The sequence below is a fragment of the Tachysurus fulvidraco genome, chromosome 6, assembly GCF_022655615.1.
Source record: "Tachysurus fulvidraco isolate hzauxx_2018 chromosome 6, HZAU_PFXX_2.0, whole genome shotgun sequence".
NCBI lineage: Eukaryota > Metazoa > Chordata > Actinopteri > Siluriformes > Bagridae > Tachysurus > Tachysurus fulvidraco.
The window spans coordinates 20567027-20574335 of NC_062523.1; the positions used below are offsets into that span (position 1 = coordinate 20567027).

The 7309-nt window shown below is 35.5% G+C and overlaps 1 pseudogene; it reads right to left on the minus strand.

Annotated features, from left to right (window-relative positions):
* Positions 1-2135: 2135 nt before the first annotated feature.
* LOC113654551 lies at positions 2136-5366 on the minus strand (annotated as a pseudogene).
* Between the last annotated feature and the right edge of the window lie 1943 nt (positions 5367-7309).

The following is a 7309-nucleotide window of genomic DNA, read 5'->3' on the forward strand; positions in this document are numbered from 1 at the left end:
ATACTCACAGTCCAATTTATTAGGAACACCTAATAATAACCTATATACAGGGCTCTCAAGTTTTGTAGACAAGCAAGAGAGACATATTTTAAATATGTCTAGGCCCCCAAGAAAGTTTATGACATAAAACAGTCCAAAACATACTATTTTAATTAAACAAATCATATTATATTATACAATGTAGTGCTGGTGGTTAGTAGCCTTATTTTTCTTAGATTTAATTTATGATAAATTCATTATTTTATAAAATGTCATAAAACGAGGCCCCCTGGCACCATCTCAGGGCCCCCAGTTTGATAACTACTGGCCTAGACTATTTATTCTGAGCCTGGTGTTGTCAGTTAACTGGGGCCCCCTGGCACCATCTCAGGGCCCCCAGTTTGAGGACCACTGGCCTAGACTACTTGTTCTGAGCAGGTGTTGTCAGTGAACAGGCTGTAAAACTGTTGGCTAAATTACAGACACTTATGAAAAACTCATGCTGATTATCTGGGAAACATTTCTAACAGCAGTCAAAATGTCATTGTTTGTGTCAAATTGTATATGTTTGTTTGTGTGAATTTGTTGTAACATTAAAACAGGAGATCATGACTTACTCTGTGCTCAAAGTGATGCTCGTAGCCCCAGTGGTTTACTCTGTGGGTCAACGATCCCAGGATATGCTTTTTTTCATTGGTTGTTGCATTAAATCCTACCCAGATACAATAGTGCTATTTTCTGATTGGCTATTGTGTAAACTCTTCATTTGATTGGCTGATAAGTGACAGGCTCGACTAACTCCAGGGGAGACACGCTTGTTTCCTGCCCGGTTCCATAGAGAGAGCGGTGCAGACAGATACATTTTGGGTGCTGTGGCATATTAAATATATGATAAATAGTAGGTTTTTCTGCGTGACAAATACAATGTGTGGTGGGAGAGTGTGACAAAAGACCGAAATGAGTGACTGTCATGCTCAATGCATGATACATGAGAGCCCTGCAGTAATATACATTAACCCCTGTCATATGTGCATATATGTTTAATAATAGAAGAGATTAGTGGAAGCACAAGTGCTATTTGATGTAACAAATCCAAGATTGTTGCTGCTGATCCAGCTGTTAATACAGTCTTGGTACAGAGACCCTTTACACACCTGGAAAATTGGGTAAAGCACAGCCATAACCAAAGCTCACAATCCCAGCCTGAACCCAGACTCCATTCTCCTTGACCAACAGTTGGCCTCCAGAATCACCCTGCATGGACAACAAGCTGGTAGCTACATATCTATTTGCTCTTTTATCTATAACACAGAACTGTGAGCAGAAATATTATGTCACATGGTGAGTTTCCTACCTGGCATGAGTCTTTTCCTACCTGAGCAAAGCCAGCACAGATCATATTGTCTTTTTTTAGAACCATATTCATATGCTGTTGCACAGACACTGTTACTGACAATTGATTATTTATTCACTGTACATATGTTTACATATACATCTATATATTACATGCTGTACATATGCTACATATTTATCTGCACTTGTCTATTTGCACAATTGCCAAACTGCATTTCATTTTTGTGTACCTTTACTATGCAATGACAATAAAGATATATATATATATATATATATATATATATATATATATATATATATATATATATATATATATATATATATCATAGTTGTTTAAAAACAAAACAAAATCAAAACATTTTTTTGACACAAACACAAACTACAAGACACCTATGTGATTTTGGATAAAAACGCTGTTTTAGAGGTGTAAAAATGTACAGAATTCAGAGAAAGGTTGCTAATGTACATGAATGAATATAAATGATGACAGAAGAGACTGAAACTGTACTCTCCTCCACAATGTGGAAACTTGAGTACTCCTTTCACCACTCTTTTCTCAGAAACTAAACTTAACAAAATAATGTCTGCTAGTCGTAATTACGACTTGGGTCATTCATTGGGAAACGTATATTTATGATTATTCCAATAGCATTATTCCAATTAGTCACATTAGTCACATCATACTTTACTTAAGTGTTAATGACATTAAATACCTTTGTAACATGTTTCATGCATGTTAAGACTTACTGTATATAAAATGAAGAATCTCAATAAAGTTCAATCACATTGTGTTTATTCAGCTATTTCATCAATGGACATTGTCACAAAGCAGATTTACAGCTATTTAATTTGCATTTACATCCATAAGAAGCAAGTCATAAGTGAATGGTGTTTATGAGGAAGAATTATAGTGAGATAAATTATGCTTAAGGGAGTCTATCTTATTCTAAATCATATAAAAGGGGGGGGGGGCATATTTCAGAAATTGCTCTACCCACAAAGTCACACAGCCTTCCAGCAGATTACGCCAGTGGAAAAGATTTTGAAGATACATGCTGCTGTCACTGTTATATATTAGGCAGAATAAAGCCATAAACAAATTCAACAAATTATTTAAAGCATCAAAAATACTGCCAAGCCTGTTTATGTATCTGTTTAAATGTTATTCATTTGATTTCGTACCATTCCATCTGGTAATGAAAGAGGAGCAATCTCAATTCTGAAACTCAATTTCACACTTAAGGGGTTGTGATTAAATGTTTGAAAACTGATAAATAAAAACATTGAATTGATAGATTTTCCATGACTGTATATTAAACAAGAATTAATCAGAAATTAATTTGAAACGAGAAATTCTCATGATTAAAACGTTCTTTGTAACAAATATGCCTAAATTGCTTTTGAATATTTATGTAGACTTTAGTTTTCAGACATAAGCTTGGTTTCACATGAAAATAACTGTACCTTAAAATGTAGCTTTGTGGAAAATAAAGTTCAAAATTTAAGTGAAGCTTGAGTAAAGTCTGTGTTATGTTAGATTACTTTCTGAGCTTGGTGCTTGTGTCTTTAATTTGGCTAACATCACTGGTAGATGGATAAGGAAGAGAGAAGGAAGGGGATGATGATGAAAGAAAGGAAAAGACAGAAGAGGTTGAGAGAGATGTAACTGCCAAATGAGAATGCAACAAATTCTGGTTGATTGTTGCCTGTGTTGTTATTAATCCAGTCTTCGTACTGAGACACTCAGATGGAACAGCACATTCATTTACAGTGGTAAAGCTCACAATCCCAACCTGAATCCAGCTTCCATTAAAATTCACCATCAGTGGACCTCCAGAATCACCCTGCAGGGACAAAAAGCTGTTATTTATATATATATATATATATATATATATATATATATATATATATATATATATATATATATATATATATATATGCTCCTTCACCACAATTAATAGATTTCCTACCTTGCATATGTCCTGTCCACCCACAGGAGAGATAGCACACATCATACTGTCTGTGATAATAAATGGTGAATATTTTTGTGCACAGTCACTGTTATTGACAATCTGCAACTTCACCTCCTGCAGCTTTTGAGCGAACTGCAAATCTGTGGAGACCCATTATGAATTTTTACCCACATGTTCATCATAATGAAAGGTGCTGAAAAATCCTCACTGATCTGACCTGCTACCAACAATGAAAACACAGACAAAGCTAATCATACTGTAAGCCGTCTTTGCCAGCCAATAGAATATTTTTCAGCCACCTTACTCTTACTCTTTCAGTGTATATTTTAATATTTTCTTTTAATATTGTTATCTATGATGTTACATTAGTAGTATTTGTTTAGAACATTTGAATCCAACATCATATCAGATGGCAAATTTGGCCTATTGGTTTGATATGTGGTTTGTTTTTCAGCAATATCTCAAGGCAAGGAATGATAGACTTCTTACGGATTTACTGCTTATACTGTATATTTTTCCAAATAATTGAAATAAATTATGTGAAGAACTTACTATTATTACTGATTCTACCCCATCCTGTGACCCAGACATTAATACCACTTGGAAAAGAACTGTTAGTTGCAGCAAGACACACCGGACGGAAATAATCATTAAACTGCACTGAAGAGGAGAGCTGGATTAATGCAATGTCATTGACCAGAGTGGTATAGTTATAGCCTTCACGGATGATCAATTTAACAGCACTTATTGTCTTCATTACAGTCCCATTTTCAAGTCGTCTTGAGACTGTGATTTGAGGTGCAGTAAAACTGAAAATTAAAGAAAGTGATATTGAGTAATTTGTCACTATCCATCCTATATTTCCCCTTATATTCTATATTTACAAAATATATTTATTGATGTATGTTTATAAATTTTACATTTATAAGTAGCTTTATCTTGTTTACAGTAAACTGTTGAACACCTTATAAGTTGCACAAATTGATCATACAAATAATTATATTATTATTGCATAGATACTTTTGACTTTTTTCTCAAGAAAAATTTCTCACGGTATTCCGTCCTTTTCCAAACAGTGAGCAGCTGTTAAGACCCAGTTCTGATTAATCAGACTGCCACCACAGAGCATGAATTCTGACTGAACAAGAACCTGCCAAGGCCAGGAACCAAGAGCAGCATCTTGACCACCAACAATCTTGTTGTTCAGAGGAGCCTGACCACAAACTGGGAGAAAAGAAAGAGATCACAGAAACAAACATACTCATTCTAACTTTAAGAGCAACTATTATTAAAAAAGACAAGTGTGTGTGTGTGTGTGTGTGTGTGTGTGTGTGTGTGTGTGTGTGTGTGTGTGTGTGTGTGTGTGTGTGTGTGTGTGTGTGTGTGTGTGTGTGTGTTGTTTGATTAAGAGCTTACCACTGAGCTGAGACAGTGAACCTAAAAAAAGAGAGAGGGACACAGAACTTCGATAAAACCTTATACAGTTGTGTGCTTCTAGGATGGGTGTGATAGTTAGAGGATCACATATGTATGCCCATGTAGTGTATAGAGTGTTTGTGTAAAGATTATGTGCGCAACGTCTATGCTAAATAAAAAATAGCAATTGTTTCAAAGATATTTTTTAGTTAGTCATTTGTAACACATCCTAAAGTTTTTGTCATGGAATAAATGAATGCTATTATTATATCGAATATGATGAATCACATTTTTAATTCAATTCACAGTGAAGTACTGGATTTGTTTAGTTTTATTAAGTATGCAAATGTAAATACAAATTTAATTAGATGATTCCTCGTTATAAATTGTATAAATTGTAATGTATATACTTTGAGAAAAAAAGACTTATTAATCTGTTTTATCTTGTTTAAATATAATATGTACTTCCTTTTACACCTACCTGTAGCATTAAGGAATAGAATGCATACAACACACACGACTTTCCACAAAATGATCTTCATGGTGTACTGTTTCATTTGGCTCCTGTCGTCCTGTGTCTCTAAATGTTTTAGATATGTTTTCTTTTATTCCAGGCACGTATAAAGCTATTTTCTTCCTGTCTAACCACCGATACACCCTCTCACAATGACACTGAACCTGTTTTCTTTCCTTTATGTCTTTAACTCAAAATTACTAAGTGAAAGCAAAACTGTACCAAACAAATAACAAAACAGATATATTTATTGGAAAGGAGAGCTTCCTTAGAACTGGGTTCACTGATTTATGTTTGTAGTATAATTTTATCTGATATATATCTCTGAATTTCTAGATGTCACCAATTCGGGTTTGACCCCACAGAACTAAAATGTTTTTCCACGTTTGTCACTTACATATGCTGTTAGTTTTCTCTGAACAATCCACTAATAATAATTGGGTATAGAAAGTTCTAATTACATTTTTCCTGGAACAATTCTTTTAAGATTTATTTGAGAATTCTTCAAATTTTGGAAATTCATTATATGCTTGACTAGAGTGATGGTGTAACCCCATCCATTTTGTGTTCCGAATTAATGTATTAACAACTACTACTCGGGACAAGTCGTGGCCTAATGGTTAGAGAGTCTGACTCGTAATCCTAAGGTTGTGGGTTCGAGTCTCGGACTGAGGTGCCCTTGAGCAAGGCACCGAACCCCCCAATTGCTCCCCAGGCGCCGCAGCATAAATGGCGTGTGTGTTCACTGCTGTGTGTGTGCACTTTGGATGGGTCAAATGCAGAGAACGAATTCTGGGTATGGGTCACCATACTTAGCCGTATGTCACGTCACTTACTTGAAAAATTAGTACCGCCCCTTTAAGTGTGGCTCGCGCAGAGAGAGCGTGCTGCAAAAGCAGCAAAGCAGATAAACTTATGTGAAATCAGCAAGGAGAAAACACATAGAATGTGAGTAATGCTGACTTGTTTGATTAAAATGAGGATGTATATTGCAAATTTAAGTTAAATGGCTGGTTTATTGTTTTACATGCTTGCTATGAAGTTGAGTTGAAATACAGTCAGGGCTCTCAAGTTTTGAAGACTGGCAAGCGTGACATCTACAAAAAAATAAAACAAACAAACAAACAAATAAATAAATTAAATTAAATATGGGGGAGCAATTTAACGAAATACAAAGAATTTGTTTTGTTTCCATTCATTAATGTGTGTGTTTGTGTGTGTGTGTGTGTGTGTGTGTGTGTGTGTGTGTGTGTGTGTGTGTGTGTGTGTGTGTGAAAGAGAGAGAGAGAGAGAGAGAGAGAGAGAGAGAGAGAGAGAGAGAGAGAGATTTTTACTGGTGTTGTTTATTGTAAGTGTTTGGACTCCTTTATCATTTGTAATGTTGCTCCCATTTAAAACAGTTCAGCACAAGCCCAGCCATTTTTAGGGTCATGATTGAGGACAATGTCCCGTCCAGAGACAAGCTGTTTCGTGTTGAGGTTTTGTTCAAACCGACCATCAAAAATACCCTCGCTAATAAATGTGTTGTTTTTTTCATTGGTTGTTGCGTTAAATCTTACCCAGATAGTGCTATTTTCTGATTGGCTATTGTGTAGCCTCTTTTTTTTTTTTTGATTGGCTGATAAGTGTCAGGCTCGACTAAGAACTAAGACGCGCTTGATTCCTGCCATAGAGACAGCGGTGCGGACAGATACGTTTTGGGCGCTGCGGCTTATTAAACATATGATAAATAGTCAAAATGTTTTTCTGCGTGAGAAATACGATGTGTGGCGGGAGAGTGTGAGAAAAGACTCAAATGCGTGACTGTCACTCTCAATGCGTGACACTTGACAGCCCTGTATATAGAACTCCAAGAAATCAGCAGTGGTTGAAAGACTCAAAGCAGTCCAACTGATATCAATGTGCATGCGAAAGCAAACTTTTACTTCATTCTGATGTTTGTTGTCAACATTAAATGAAACTCTTGAACTGGATCTTGCATGACGCATTTTTATGAATTACACTGATGCAATATGATTGTACACTGTGTGCACAATTATTAGGCAAGTTGTATTTTTGAGGATTACTTTTGTTA